This window comes from Pan troglodytes, chromosome 1, assembly GCF_028858775.2.
Source record: "Pan troglodytes isolate AG18354 chromosome 1, NHGRI_mPanTro3-v2.0_pri, whole genome shotgun sequence".
NCBI classification, from domain to species: domain Eukaryota; kingdom Metazoa; phylum Chordata; class Mammalia; order Primates; family Hominidae; genus Pan; species Pan troglodytes.
This window is the reverse complement of record NC_072398.2, coordinates 146,466,205-146,482,409: the sequence shown is the minus strand read 5'-3', so window position 1 is coordinate 146,482,409 and position 16,205 is coordinate 146,466,205. Positions and strand designations below refer to the sequence as shown.

The 16,205-nt window shown below is 41.8% G+C and overlaps 1 protein-coding gene across 1 annotated transcript in view; it reads right to left on the bottom strand.

Annotated features, from left to right (window-relative positions):
• Positions 1–16,205, bottom strand: part of CTBS (chitobiase) — a 66,263-nt gene that overhangs the window by 39,899 nt on the left and 10,159 nt on the right. The window contains exons 3-4 of the mRNA XM_054667547.2: positions 1,714–1,818; positions 1,495–1,591 (exon numbers count right to left, since the gene is read on the bottom strand). The gene's annotated coding sequence lies outside the window, so the exon portion shown is untranslated. The remainder of the gene's footprint in view (positions 1–1,494; positions 1,592–1,713; positions 1,819–16,205) is intronic.

The window sequence follows — 16,205 nt, the reverse complement described above, 5'->3', positions numbered from 1 at the left end:
AAAAGAAGCTCAACATCACTGATCATTGGGGAAATGCAAATCCAAACCACAATGAGATACCATCTCATACCAGTCAGAATGGCTATTATTAAAAAGTCAAAAAACAACAGATGCTGGCAAGGTTGTGGAAAAAAAAGGAACGCTTTTACACTGTTGGTGGGAGTGTAAATTAGTTCAACCATTGTGGAAGACAGTGTGGCAATTCCTCAGAGACCTAGAGGCAGAAATACCATTTGACCCAGCAATCCCATTACTGGGTATATACCCAAAGGAATATAAATCATTCTATTATAAAGACACATGCATGCATATGTTCATTGCAGCAGTATTCACAACAGCAAAGAAATGGAATCAACCCAAATGCCCATCAATGATAGACTAGATAAAGAAAATATGGTACATATACACAATGGAATACTATGCAGCCATAAAAAATGAGATTATGTCCTTTGCAGGGACTTGGATAGAGCTGGAAACCATTATCCTCAGCAAACTAATGCAGGGACAGAAAGCCAAATACCACATGTTCTCACTCATAAGTAAGAGCTGAATGATGAGAACACATGGACACATTGTGGGAAACAACACACACTGGGGCCTGTCGGAGGGTGGAGAAGATAAAAGGGAGAATATCAGAAAGAATAGTTAATGAATGCTCGGTTTGATACCTAGGTGATGGGATGATCTGTGCAGCAAACCGCCATGGCACACGTTTACCTATGTAATAAACCTGCACATCCTGCACATGTACCCCTGAACTTAAAATTTAAAAAAAAGGCAACAAAAAACCTTTCCTAAAGATTTGATCTTACATCAAGTAAACCCCAATTATTTTTGAGGAGTGCGTCTTCCTTCAAAATAACAGATTATATTCTCAAAGCTTTAAAAATAAAACACCCACGCTCATACACACAAACTGTGTCAGAGAAACATTTCCAGACTGTTAGTGGCACTTCTGTAAATTCTGTGAAAAGATTTTTTGTCCTATTATATTCTTGAAAAATATTTTGGTTTTTTAGGATTCAAAAAATGAAAGGTTTCAAAAGCAAAGACAGTAGCAAAAGCGGCAGCAGGTCAGTGACACCTCGAGCTCTGACAACAGCAGCAGCAGCTGCCACCTCAACAGCAGCCTCCATGGCCACGAACTTGTGTTATGTGAAACATAATTTTCCATATAAAATTATATTTAATACTTAAAAATAATAGAGACATGATAGGGAATATTAGAATCCAATTTTTCTACTTGAATTTTTCTTTTTCATTATAGAGCCCCATGTTATGGTTGAGCATGAGAAAAATGGTTTCATATTAACAGTCCCTGATTACAGCATTGAACTTTATGATGAAAAACCATGCAAGGTCCTCCTTCCTGTACTACTTTAGTCCAAATAACCATCACCTCTCTTTGGGCTGGCTGTAATAGCCTTCTATTTGAACCTCTTATTCCCTCAAAGCAGCCAGAAGTATCTTTCAAAATCATAAATCAAATCTTACCACTTTCTAGGTGGGTGTGGTTGTGCACCCCAGCAGTCTCAGCTACTGAGGAGTCTGAGGCAGGAGACTCATTTGAACCTTGGAGTTCTAGTCCAGCCTGGGCAACATAGAGAGACCTCATCTCAAAAAATTGAAACAAATAACAAAAACAGAAACGAAAAATGAAAAAAAAATCTTACCACTTTCCATCACATTCCAAATTAAATACAGAGTCCTTACCGTGGCCTCTAATGCTCTTAAACTCTGGCAGGTCTGGTGTCTGGTGAGGGTCCAGTTTCTGCTCCCAAATGGCAACTTTGTGCCACATCCTCACATGGCAGAAGGCTGAAGGGCAAAGAGGGTTCAAACCATGTGTGAAGGCTCTTCTTTAAGGGCTTTAATCCCATCCATGAGGGAGAAGTCCTCATGACCGGATCACTTCCTAAAGACCCCACCTCTTAATAGGATTGCATTGGAGATTAAGTTCCAACATGAATCTTGGAGAGGACACTTTCCAATCATAATAATGAGGAAAAATGAATACTTTAGTAACAATTTCTTTGGGCCACAGACACAAATCAACCTATTTGACCACGTTTTTCCAATGAAATGACAAGCTTAAATTGATCATTTGTGATGTCAGGTAGACATTTTGGGATATTTATTTCTTGCAATAACCTTTTGATGGAGTTATTATGACTCCCATTTTACAAACGATACAACTGAGGCCTAAACAGGCAAAATGACTTTTTCATAGTCACACAGCTAATAGCGGTAGAGCTGAAAATGAAAATCTCCTGATCCTTGATGTTCTACCATCCTGGGTCCTACTTTAATTGGGAAATGGCAACCTCATTCAGCTCAATGAATGCTGGGTCACTTGCTAGGTTACAACTTCAGTGATCAGGGCACTTCAGTGGCTCTTCAGAGTTCATTTGTATATAAGTGAAGCTCTCCCTTTTGTAGACTTCTCTCTGTGTAAGTACAAACCAACCAGAGGCATGGCTATTGCTTTCCTGTCACTTAGGAATGAAATTAATGACTCCTTTATGTCCCATGCCAGGCAATCATCTCAATAGTTTGTGCAAGCTTAGCTTATCTACACAATATCAAACAGGCAATCACAGTTCTCCCATGATGCCAGGCAAAACAGAACTTTGTTTCTCCTACATAAAAGAGCTCAAAATGACAGGTTTAAAACCTCTCACCCTCAGTTTCATCTCACTATTATTGTGTTAAACATGCTTAATGAAAAATCTGGGCTGGGTTCTTTTCTGTTTTCCCACAATGAAAGTCACAGGAATGGAAACTCGGTTCCAAATGTTTCCATGTGGAAATGAAGTTGAGAGAAAGCAGTCTCATAAGTATGTGTTAAGTGCCTGTGGAAGCAGAGTCTTATGTTAGACGCAGTGACATTCAGAAATAATTCAGAACACATATTCTTGGCCTCCTGAGCTATCATTGTTGTTTGAAGAATGGAGCATTTACCATCTAATAAAAAAGTGAAAGCCTAACACACAAAATCAATTTTAAGACAAAGGCTAGGACTTCTCAATTTAGAAGAGGAGATACTTGAATTTTTCTCACACATCATCCCTCACCAGGGCTCCTGAGTAGAACATCTCAGACAACGTAGGACATAATTTGAAAACTACTGATCAAATCAGTACAGCACTGATTAAAGAGCAGGTATTGAGTGCCATGCCCATTGGGTGTTGATCCAGGGAAGAAGCTGGGAGCCCTAGTCTTGGAACCCCCCTGAGGATAGCCTAGAATGTCGTTCATGTACATAGTCTTCAACCTTTTTTTGCAAGGGCTGAGGTCCCTGGTTTTGTTCACAATCATCCTGCTGTACTTTTGGTCTTCTTGGATGGCATATCTGGTGGGCAAACTCCAAAATTGCCAACTGCAAACAAGAGAGAGAACAATCCCTCTGTCATCTGGCCATCCTACCCCGCAGCTGAGGGGAGTGTCAGCGAACCTGGAGCACCTCCCGCAGTTCACAGACTAGTTATGTTTTCTTGATGGTCACATGCAGCATGTGGAGGATACTACAGAATATGTTGATGATGGTTTTCAACATCTTTTCAGAAGCATAAAATTTCCAGCCTTCCGTGGTATGTTTAAATTTCACAGGGTCAGAGAAGTAGGCTGCCATCATAGCGGTTTGGGGGCCAGAAACATTTATATTTATTAATTTGAGGAGATCAAATCTAGAAGCAAGATTATGGGAAATGCTAACATTTTTCAAACAAAAGCGTTCGAAAGAAAATATGAGAAAACATCCTTAGTGTTTGAGAATTGTTTTTTAGTTTACTCTAGCAGTCTGTTTATTCTTTCATCCTATGAATACGTAGCAAGTATCTGCCTTGCGTTAAGTCCTGTAATGTGCTAAACCTTGGGATCACTTTCAAAGAGCTGGATGAGGTTTCCATGATGTCATACCACCCTGAAGATTTTCCAGGCCATTTAAGGCCTTCACTTACTGTAATTTCTCCCCAATTCCCCTCCGCTCCATTTCTGAAAAAATACAAGCCTTTGGGAAATCCACCAGACCTGGGCAGAAGCCTAATTACCCTTTTGGAGACTCCCCAGGGGCTCCAGTGGTCCTCATTGTTTTGATCTCAGCCTCCTGACCTGGTTTAGAAGCAAATCTGGAGTTGCATGGGGTAGCATTTTATCATCTGCAGGTAGAGATCTGGCTAGTTGCTTGCATATGAGAAAAAGAGAACTGAGAGAGCCAATTTCAAATTGAGTTGGCAGAAACCAGTGTGCAGGAAGAACTATTCTGGCAGTTTTTAAATGACTTCCAAAGTATTTTGCATTTGAGAGAGCAACTAAACTGGTAAAAGAAACACTTGGATTGCACGGAATTGACTCAAGTGTAAAATAATGTGGCTAATTTTCTCTTTTGATTTGGGATGATTGATGGAGTTGTGTGGAGGAGTGTGGGCAGAGAGAGCCTCTTCCTCTCCTTTCCCTGCCCTCCCACCAGTTCCACCTTACAGGACCTCTCTGGGCTCCCTTTAGGAATGCTATATAGACTTAGCTCTCCCTGCAAACTTGGGGGCGAGTCTCCTCCAGTGTTAACTCTGAAAAATTCAGGAGAGCATGAGAGTTTTAAGACCACAGGCTTTCTGATGTGTGACTCAGATCTGTGTTTAAAAGAGGATTTACTCACTTTAAAAAGAAGTCCATAACCCTAGAAGATTCTGATCATGATGGAAGAAGAATTTGCACTGTTCTCACTGATTAGACATGGAAAATCATTAGTTTCGCTTCTAGGGAAGAATTTAAACAATTGAGAAAACTATAGATTTTGCAGTCACAGCAGGGAGAAAGTGGAGGAAAAACATTTAAACAAGCAAAATTATTGATAAGAAATGGGCCCCTGTCTGGTTTCTATAACTTAGTTCTTCTGACTCATAGATGTTATAAAAAGCACCCTGCCTGAGTCAGAAATTTATTTTGGAGATATTACAGCTGCTCCCTTCCTGTTGAAAGGCACTTGTGAAAAAACTGTATATGACTAAAGACTTATATCAGCATTAGAAATGGTCGAGGCTAGGTGTACCCGTTATACTAGCACTTTGGGAGACCAAGGTGAATCACCTGAGGCCAGGAGTTCAAGACCAGCATGGGCAACATGGCAAAACCTCGTCTCTACAAACAAACATCCCAAAAAAGAAAAATTAGCCAGGCATAGTAGCACACACCTGTAGTCTCAGCTGCTCAAGAGTGAGGTGAGAAATTCACTTGAGCCTGGGAGATCAAGGCTGCAGTGAGCCATGATTGTACCACTGGGCAACAGAGTAAGACCCTGTCAAAAAAAAAGGAAGGAAGGAAGGAAGGAAAGGGAGAAATGGTCCAGAAGAAAGGTGAAAGTACAAAACAGAAGTGTGGGCCCTCTGGCTATTATCAATACTCAGAAAACTGCCTGTTCAAGAATTAGGCCAATTCCTGTTATATATCCAAGAGCTTGAACTATAGTCAATGGATGTTCTATATTTGTTTAGAATGATTGGTTGAGTGAGGAACTTTTTAAGAATAAGATTTGTTTATGCTCCCAGGGCTTGACAAGCCCCATTTTTATCTCAGGTCTCTAAACAAATTTTAAATGTAGACACAAACAATGGACAATTCATTATAGTATGCTCCATTATAGTACTTGATACACAGGTAGATAAATCCTGTTCTAAGGAGCAGACAAACAGACCAGGAAAGTTAAAACATACAGCTCTAGGAATTATACTTTACTTAAGCCTCAATTTAGACAAATTAGACGATGTTAGTTCAGTTAGGAACAATAATATATTCTCATCACATGTGAATCTTCTGTAAGCTGTTTTGAAATAGAAGGTTAATAAAAGCTTAGAGGCCTAAGCATTCAATTCTGTTCTGGGATTTTCAACACTTACTATTTTTACTGGAACCCTTCATATGGGGTTTTCTTAAGACATTTTGGTGGTAGTAGAGGTGGTGAAATTAAAGCAAAAAAGAAAAACAAGTTGCTATTTCATTATGGGGTGGGGATAGAACAAGGCTGAAGGGGCAGGGACCAGGGGTGAGGAAATGGGGCAGGGAATGACCACTCATTGAGAACATTTTGGTTAAAAAAATGCCAATAATAGCACACAAATGGAGTAGGTGGGTAGTGTGACTCGGGGAACTCTGTGTGTTGAAGGTTTGACTTAAAACTATGCCCAACAGGAAGAGCATGGGGCTGGGGCAGGGTTGGGGGGTGGGAGGCAGAGGCGTTGTGGGGAAACACTGAAGGCTGAAGATGTCTGGAAGAGGGTGATTCCCGAGGAAATGAAGTCATGAGATGCAGGGCACGGGTGGAAGCTTTAATCCTGTGATCAGGAAAAAGGAGCAGCTTGTGGGGAAAGGCTTGGTCTTAGAGGCTGGGAACCCAGCACAGGCCTGCACTGTTTGCCCAACAGACCACCCAAAACGCACTTGGACTCAACTCAAGTGTCTTCCCTTCTGAAGCTCTGTGCCCTTAGAATCCAGTTTGGACCAGGTACGGCAGCTCACACCTGTAATCCTAGCACTTTGGGAGGCAGAGGCAGGTAGATTGCTTGAGCCCTGGAGTTCAAGACCAGCCTGGGCAACATGGTAAAACCCCATCTCTACAAAAAATACTAAAAATTAGCCAGGTGTGCTGGCATGTAGTCCCAGCTACTCAGGAGGCTAAGGTGGGAGGGTCACCTGAGTCTGGGGTGGTTGAGGCAGCAGTGAGCCATGATCATGCCACTGCACTTCAGCCTGGGTGAAAGAGCGAGACCCTATCTCAAAAAAAAGTCAATTTATGCCACATAGATCTGATCATAAGCTTTTGTCCTTAAGTACTTCATTGCTGTTGTTTGTTTGTTTGTTTTGAGACGGAATCTCACTCTGTCGCCAGGCTGGAGTGCAGTGGCACAATCTCGGCTCACTGCAGCCTCCACCTCCCAGGTTCAAGCAATTCTCCTGCCTCAGCCTCCCAAGTAACTGGGATTACAGGCACATGTCACCACGCCCAGCTAATTTTTGTATTTTTAGTAGAGACGGGGTTTCACCATGTTGGCCAGGATGCTCTCAATCTCCTGGCCTCATGATCCACCCGCCTCGGCCTCCCAAAGTGCTGGGATTAGAGGCGTGAGCCACCGTACCCAGCCCATTGTTTTTAAATTATAAAGTCTACACCGGCGAGCTAGCATATGAAGCCCAGTTCTGTTTCTCACCATTTTCCTCTAACCAATCCTACCCACTATGCTCTGGCCTCCCAGTGGTTTCAGAGTATGGTCCCTGGACTATCAACATGAGTATCACCTGAGAACTTGTTTAAAATGCAAAGTTTCAGGCCCTACTTTAGATTTAATGAATCAGACACTCGGGAGGAGGGATCCAGCAATCTGCTTCTTAACAAGGCTTCCAGGGCCTTCAGGTGCAGGCTCAAGTTTGAGAACCACTGGGCAGGTTCTGCTGAACTACTGGCTCTTCCCTACGCTCCACTGTATGACATCTCCATGCCTTTGCACATGCTGTTCTCTCTGACCTAAAGTCTTTTCTCCCTTCCATTCCTCTTTTTTAAAAGTTAAATCAAGGATTATTCCCTCTATAATTCCTTTCCTGTTCAGCTCTTTCTTTCCTGATTATGATGACTGCTACTGTCACCCTTGCATCCACGGAAACGAGTGAAAATGTCTATCATTCATATGCCATGCTTTGTTGTCCTCATGGTTTATGTGTCTGCTTCCTCAAAAGACAGCAAGCTCCCCAAGGTAGTGACCATATTTGTCCTGGCACAGTGCTGGGGCTCAGAAAATGTTTGTTGAGTTGACATGTTACTGAAAAGCAAAGTGCAGAGAGGGGAGGGAAGAAAAGGGAAAGTGAAGAGTGTGCAAACGATCAACAACTACCACAATTAGAAAAGCTGGCACTGATTGAGTTCTATCTGTGTGCTAGGTTCTGTGCTAATGCTTCGCAGGGACTGTGTCATTTAATCTTCCCAACAATTCTGTAGGCTTGATTATCCTCAATTAACAAGAGATGGAAAATTAAGGCATAGAGAAGTTATAGAATGTACCCAAGTTGCCCCTTGGTGTACATAGTAGAGCCAAGATTCACACACACAGTTTTCCTCCAGGGTCTATGCTTTTTTTGTTTTTCTGTTTTTTTGCTTTTTGAGGCAGGGTCTCACTCTGTAGCCCAGGCTAGAGTGCATTGGCATGATCATGGTTCACTGCGGCCTCAACCTCCTGAGCTCAAGTAATCCTCTTGCCTCAGTTTCTCAAGCAGGTAGGACCACAGGTGCCACCACACCTGGCTAATCTTTAAATTATTTGCAGAGAAGGGGTCTCACTTTGCTGCCCAGGCTGATCTCAAACTCCTGGCCTCAAGTGACCCTCCTGCCTCTGTCTCTCAAAGTGGTGGTGTTATATGAGATAGAAAGAAATTATTTAGGTAGACAGTTAGGGTAAAGTGAGTCCCAGCAGAAGACTTTCCTTCTAACAAAAAGTAGCTCAGAAATAGCTCCCTTTCTAACCTCATGTAGTTCAAAGAAATCACTTCTAACAAAGAACAGCCCGAAAGATCAGGCTGTAAAAACAGATAAACAACTCAGGCTCAGAAGGAGATGGGGAGTCTCCTAGGTAATCACCAAACTTCACACTTATACAATGGACCCCAGTAAAAACAGTGGGCCTTAATAAGCACATTCCTTTCCTTTTAGGCACACTAAGACAGGGAAGCTAAAAGTGGACTGGGAGGAGATGCCAGCAGCTGCAGGAAGATGTCTGGGAACAGACACAGAAATTCTCCCTCCCAGATAAGCAAAACAAAGCAGCACAAAGCAGCACAGACTGAGTCTGCCTACATGATCAAGGAGTGAGGTGAGAGCTGATAGAAAACTCTACTCTATGCACATAGCACACCTGGTTCCAACTAAATCTTTGGGCCTCAGTAAGATAAGACACCCCCTCCTCACTAACCCATTTATAAAAACCCTGGCATTTTTACTACAACTTGGCAACCCGCTCAGGATCCCTCTCTGTGACAGAGAGCTGTTCTTTCCTTTTGCCTATTAAACTCCTGCTCCAGTCTCACTCTGTGTATGTGTGTCTGCGACTTCAATTTCCTTGGCCATGAGACCAACAACCTTGGTATTTAACCCAGACAATGAGGTTGCTTCATTTGGGGGGCCAGTCCAGGATTTGAAGGTGAAATCATTGGAACAGTGAGTAAAGGAGTGGACTCTCTACTTTCATTTCCGAGGCTTCTCGTCCCCAGTTTTTATTCTCTCGAAGAACTATAAAAAAATCGGGCATCTGTCGGCTAATTAATGAGTCACAAGGGCTAGCTGCCAATCTTAGACTCAGATGTGAAACTTGCTGGGGAGGACTTAGTCAATCCTCCAGTGCCCTCAGGGTGCTGGGAACGTTGGCTCTGTCCAAACCAGTTTCCTTTCACGGAGAACTTTGCCATCACATGGGGCTGGAATAGGTCCTGGGGCAACTGAGGATTTCTGGCCAGGGCTACACCCTGGTGTTGTCCAAAGGCTCCTGGACTGACACCAGCCTCCGACTGCCTGACTGGGTGTCGGCCACAAGATTGCCAAGCTTTCCTATTGCAAATCTTATTTTCCTCCTTTCCTTTCCGAGGTCACCATGTCTCCCATCCCCTCTCTGTACACAATGCTGCGGGAATTTTTACAGCCCAGAGAAATAATTCAGTTAGGCAGTCTTAGCAACCACCTTGGCAACCAGGAATGCAGGTCAAGGGGATTGCTGTTTTTGTGACTTTCTACCGACAGGGGGATTTCGTGATCCAGATCTGAAAGACTATTTAACTCCTAATGATAGCACTTCCTGGGGTTGGGTAGAAGGTTATCTCCCCACCAATGAACATCCCTCTCTCCACCTAGGCTGTTTCTTTTCCCATGTGAAGAACCAGCACTACCCAGCCGGACCGCATAGTCCCTCTATGAGGCGAATTAACTTTCTCCTGCTAGGAGGCATGCTGTAGGAATGGCCTGCCACATGTCAGACTTCCCTCTCTGTCCATACGGAGGCCAAGTTACTGCCTGGTATTTCAAAGCTTGCAGCGCCACCTAGTGGAATAGGAATCCTTTCCATCGGCAACCTCGTCTGCCCTTTGCCAAAAGCCTCTAGCTTTCCACTTTTTCTCCCTTTTACATCCCTCTAAAAGAGATCAAACCTTATGTACCTCTGAGAGTGGGAGAACTCTGCTTTCAGCAGTGAGGAAAAAAATGTCCTCTAAAACCAAATTTTTGTCTCAATACTCTCTCCATTAGCAGAAAGGCTGCCATTTGACCCTTACATTCTCTTGAGACACCTATTCTGCTTGCAACTAGTATTTCATCTAAATAGAAAGGGGATTTTATGTTTGGAAGTTAACTGAAACCACCATCTAAACATAAATTCTCTAGTCTGGTCCATAATAGCAGAGTATAAAGCTCAGCCCAGTACACTCCCTCCATTAAGGGGCCTTGCTTAAATGCAACTGTTACATAATCTCTCCCGATACCCATTCATCAAGGAGCCACACAGATCACACAAGTCTGAGAGGTCAAAGGGCAATTATCAGGCAAAGGACTAAGGTCACATGGGTAAGCGTGACTATCCCCATTACTTAGCTCCTCTGTGACCATGGTTTGAGGGTCACACCTGCAACCATGGGGAGGCACACACTGTGCTGGGACCCAGGGACCAAGGAGAGAGAACAGTCAGGGGGACACTCCCACTGTCATCCCCTCCACCCTGGGTCACACCAAAAAGAACAAGGAGACTGAGGGATGCCTCTCCTCTTGTCTCTTTTCCAGGATGGGTAGCAAGTCATTTTGGCTTGCACTCTGCTGGAGCACATTTTGGCTTGCACTCTGCTGGAGCACATTTTGCACTCCTTTGACACCCAAACTCTGAAGAAAAAGTGGCTCATTTTCTGTTGCATAAGGGTGTGGCCTTCTTACCCTCTCAGGAATGAACAGATCTGGCCAGCTAAAGGGAACCTTAACTTTAATCTTATCCAGCAATTAGATCTCTTCTGTAGATGGAAGGGCAAATGGTCCAAGGTTCTCTATGTGCAGGCTTCCTTTGCCCTGTGAGACAACCCAGACCTTTGCAAGCATTGCAAAACCAACTCAGCCCTCTTAGCAATCATATCAGACAGGTCTGTGGAGAGTAGTTCCCCTAAGTCAGAAGAGCAAGTTTTGGAGGAACCATTAGAGGCAGCTTCTAAGTGCCCCAGTCCTTCCAGTCCCCTTTATCCAGGGACCCCTCCAGCTGCACCATCAGCTCCTCCAGCTCCACCATCTCCAAAGCTCCCCACTGCCCAGGCTTCACTCCTACCCCTACAAGAAATGCCAGATGGAAGGGGCACCATTAAGGTACTTATTCCCTTCTCATTGCAGGACCTTAGGCAGATAAATGGGCTGATTTCTTAATAACCCTAATAGATCTATAGAGGCCTTCCAAAATTTAACTGAAGTGTTTTACCTCACATGGAGGGATGTTGTGCTGTTTCTCAGCCAAACCCTCACTGCAGCTGAAAAGCAGACAGCTCTGCAAGCAGCAGAAAAGTTCGGAGATGAACAACATGTTCCCGATAGTGACCAAAAAGGAAAAGGGGAGATAAGGAAGGTGAGGAAATAACAGAAAAACCATTCTCAATAGGGAGAGAGGCTATACCTCTTGACAATCCTGACTGGAATCCCTGTGACCCCATAGATGAATGGAAAAGGAAATACTTTTTAATGTGCATATCAGAGGGCCTAAGAAGGACTAGGACCAAACCTCTTAATTACTATAAACTGTCCTTATTGAATCAGAAACCAGATAAAAATCTCCCTACCTTTTTGGAAAGGCTGAGAGAAGCTTTAATAAAACACACCTCCCTGTCTTCCAATTCAACAAAAAACAGGTTCATCACTCAGGCAGCCCCTGATATCAAAAGGAAGTTGCTGAAACAGGCCATGTCTAAAAATCTTTCTAGTTTTTCTCACTCTCAAGTTGAAACTTTGCAGTATGTAAATGACACTCTCCTCTGTGCCCCAATCAAGGATGTCTCAGGAAGGCACTAAGACTCTTCTCAATTTCTTAGCTAAAAGGGAGTATAGGGTCTCAAAATCTAAAGCTCAGCTCTGTCAAACTTCAGTAAAGTACCTAGGCCTAATCTTATCAGAAGTGTGGGGGATCGATCAGAGTGGTGAAAAAACTATAGGGAAAGGACACAAACCTTCTGAAAGGTCGGAAGTTTCTGCAGAGCCCCAGGGGAGAATGGCTGAAGGCAGCTGTTCTATAACCCTAAGGCAGAGGGCAAGGAGTAGGTACAAGGGAGTGTGGGGGAATTTATCTTAAACCGGTTTGTTTACTTATGTTTACCAGGAACTGACCTTGGATCATCCCCATGCAACATTCCCTGAAAGGGGAACAATAAATGTTAATTACCTGCAGGTTGTGTTGGCTCCAGGTTTTCGGCATTGTGCCTGCACTGAATAAAAGCAAGCAGCTCCAGCTTCTCGGGACTGCTGTCTGGCCACTGGAGCCAGGCAGTCACCTAGCTGCTCTTACACTGCATACCTGTGTCTGAGTACTCATTTCACCCATCGGCCAGGGTCTGTGGGACAGACACAGCACAGAAGGAACCAGAGTACCAGGTGAGGAAAGGATTAACCCCATTTCCTTTAAGAGTTAAGAAAATTATTGGGCATTACTGAATTTTGCAAAATGTGGGCATTACCGAATTTTGCAAAATGTGGGCACCAGGGTATGGTGAAATAGCTCATCCTTTATACCAACTCTTAAAAGAAACTCAAGCAGCTCCCTAACTTGGGAACCTAAAACACAAAAGCCTTAAACCAGCTAAAGCAAGCCTTGCTTAAAGCACCAGTTCTCAGCCTTCCCATAGGGAAGGTATTTAATCTTTATGTATATCGGAAAGGAAGAAAATAGCCCTGGGAGTTTTGACTAAGACTGGAGGTCCAGCTCTACAGCCAATGGGTTAACAATGGGGAATAACTTAACTGTTTAACTCCACGCAATATAACAAGACTACTGTCCTCTAAGGAAAGTCTCTGGCTAACAGACAATTGCCTCCTCAAATATCAAGCTTTGCTGCTAAAGGGATCTGCAGTCCAGTTGAAAACCTGCCGCTTCCTGAGCCCAGCCACTTTCTCCCAGAGAAAACTGGAGAACCTAAACATGATTGTGAACAAGTAGTGGTGCAAACTGGGGGAAAAATGGTAAGAATCACTGTTTATCTTCACTGTAAAGTTTTATTTGTGAAAAAGGATTTTCCTAAAGAGCACTCAGCTTAATTCAAAGTGGATATCAAACCTATGGGTATATTTCAAAGGCCTTTATGTTTTTCTCTTTATAGATCTTGTTTTCCTGGAAAAGGTCTTTTTTTCTCAGTCAACTGAGAAAACTGTGTCTTACCACTCTTGGTGCATGCATGCATGAAAGACCCTAGAATGACTTCTGGTAGCCTGGGACTCCTTGGGAAAACAGAAAAGGTGCCACAAATCCCATTTTGGGAAAAATCTGTTTTCCTCATGGAACCCCTGGAATTAAAGGTGAATAAGTAGTTCTCAAAATCTATCTTTGTCTTCCAGCTTTGCTTGTTTATTAGGCCCTGGAAACTGTATTCCTAGCTCTGTTCTTAAAGGGTCTCACCAGGAGGCTAATAATCCAATTGGGAAATTAGCAAATGAAAAATTTTAGAACCACTGGATCTTTTTCTGTTTGTCTGTGTGGTTATATATGTGTTATGTGTGTAATGTCTATTTGAAAAGAGCTCCAATTAATTGGACTAAGAAAAATAAGCACTTAAATAAAGTATTTTTAAAGAAAAAGTAAAAGCTGTGGTACCTTTCAGTTCACACAACTTTAATCTTCAAAAATAAAAACAGTCTTAGAAAATACAAATGTCTTCAGGGTGTAAAAATGTGATCTAAATTATGCAGGTCAGATACTAGGTTTGATAAATGTTTTAAGGTTGTAACTGCTTTTTTAGCCTTTAAATATTGTCTACTTGCCTGCCTCACAATTGGTAAGGCCTGGGAACATATGGAAGTAACCATGCCCCTAATGATGCTGAAAGCAGTCAAACTTTATCTGCATCTAGCACATAATTAAAACAACCTACCAGGTTTTACATCAAAGTTAAAAATTGCTAAGTGTTACCATTATGACATGTAATGAGACTAGTGAACATGGATTTGCATGCAAGGTGTGTAAAAAAACAGTAAAAGCTGTTTTTAATTAAAGATAAGAAGGCATGAAAATGTACATTTTGCCTAGCAATAAAGGATTGTCTTAAATAAAATAAAGCAGAAGGTTTAAGCAAATTGTAAAAAGATTGTAAAAACTAATCTTGCAAGGGAAACTCTGTGTATAAACATATTAACTAATTTCAAAGGGGTATTATATAGTTTTATAAATTAAGGATTAAAATGCAAGCACAGGGTTTTCTTAAAATGCTGATCTACTCTTTAGCAAAATTTGTAGAGGGTCATAAAAGGTTTGTGTAAATCTCACCTCATGGTCAAACTGGTTAAGATTGAATAGGATTGTCTATAAAGTTTCATTAAAAATCAGGGTTAACATTAATAGCAAACAAATGCAAGGGTGAAAATTAACATTCTCTCTTGAATAGGATTTTCATGTAATAGAAAGGGCTGATGAATGGTTTTTGCTTTTTCAAATTTTTGACTCATAATTTTGGCAAAACAAAAAACTTACGGTAATCTAATATCAAGTGTTTTAAATTTTGAACATATTTAACAGGCTTCCCAAAATCAAACTTTAGTTTCAAGGTTGTCTTTCCTAGCCCCTCGCTTTTTGTTCTGCACAGGGCTCCTAGAACATCCAGAAGAGAGGTAAATAGGATTATTTAACTTGTTTAGGTACATGGAATTGCCAAAATGATGTCTAATACTCTTCAGGTTATATTTTAGGGAATAATATTAACATATGTTCCAAAACTGTTTGGAATGTCTAAGGTACTAGTGTCTGAATAATACGTGCTATTAATCACAATTAAGGTTGTTATGTTAGGTTATTGTAAGCCACAGAAATAACCGAATTTGTCAATCATGTTCTTGACTGCAACCACCCTGGACATTTTGTCATTTATAAACAATTGTTGTCTTGTTTGAATCTTTTTCTTAAAAAAAAAAAAAAAGTTTCTAATCAGCTGTGGAACTTACATAGGTGCTCTTAAATGCAGGTTTTTGATTAAAAAAATGTATAGGACTTATACAAAGCTGAAATGCTTATGAATAACGAGCAGATCAAGAGTTAATGGAATGGACTGAACTAATAGAAAACTAAAGCAATATTCTTGATTTATGCTTGTAACACTGGTGATCCTTATTTTGTTTTTCAGAGTCAAGGAAATTTTCTTAAAAGACTTTAAGAACTAAGTAAACTATACTCCTGTAAACAAGGTTTGGAGCATGTTTGTTTCTCTCTGCCTAGTTCCTCTAGAATTTGGAAACTAGTTATAAGTATTCTTGAATTACAACTATATAGTTATTGGCATCAGTGCAACAAGAATCCATTTTCTTTTGCAACAAAACACAATTGGAAAAACTGGTTGTTTTACCAAAGCTTTGACTTCAAGGCTTTGACTTGCAGAGCCAATGAAAGCCCTTTGGGAAAACTGACTGCATACCTTGTCTACACAGTCTCTGTACAGTGTTCCTGACCTGTGGTGCGTAAAGAATGTCACTTTCTAACAGGCCCGGAAACCCCATGCTCCTGGAACCTCAAGAAGAAAGAAGTTTATCCAACTCACAGGTATTTGAGGGTACAAACTCATGGCTGGGCTTGGCTTCAAAAAGTCCTATCCAAGATTCCTTGTGGAACAGAGTTCTATCAAAACCAATCAAAATACACAGAGGTAATTATTCTTGCTGTACTTTTTGCAGATAATCAGGCCAAGTATAGGACTAAAGTTTATTTTGCAACCAGCTCAGTCCTATCATAAGTTGTTTTTCACAAAAATGAGAACTGGAGAGAGAGAAATTATGTTCCAAACTTACTGTACATCTGTGATATAGTTTGGCTCTATGTCCCCACCCAAATCTCATCTTGAATTGTACTCCCAGAATTGTGGGAAGGACCCAGTGGGAGATAATTGAATCATGGGGGCAGTTTCACCCATACTGTTCTCATGGTAGATAAGTCTCATGAGATCTCATGGTTTGATAAAGGGAAACCTGTTTT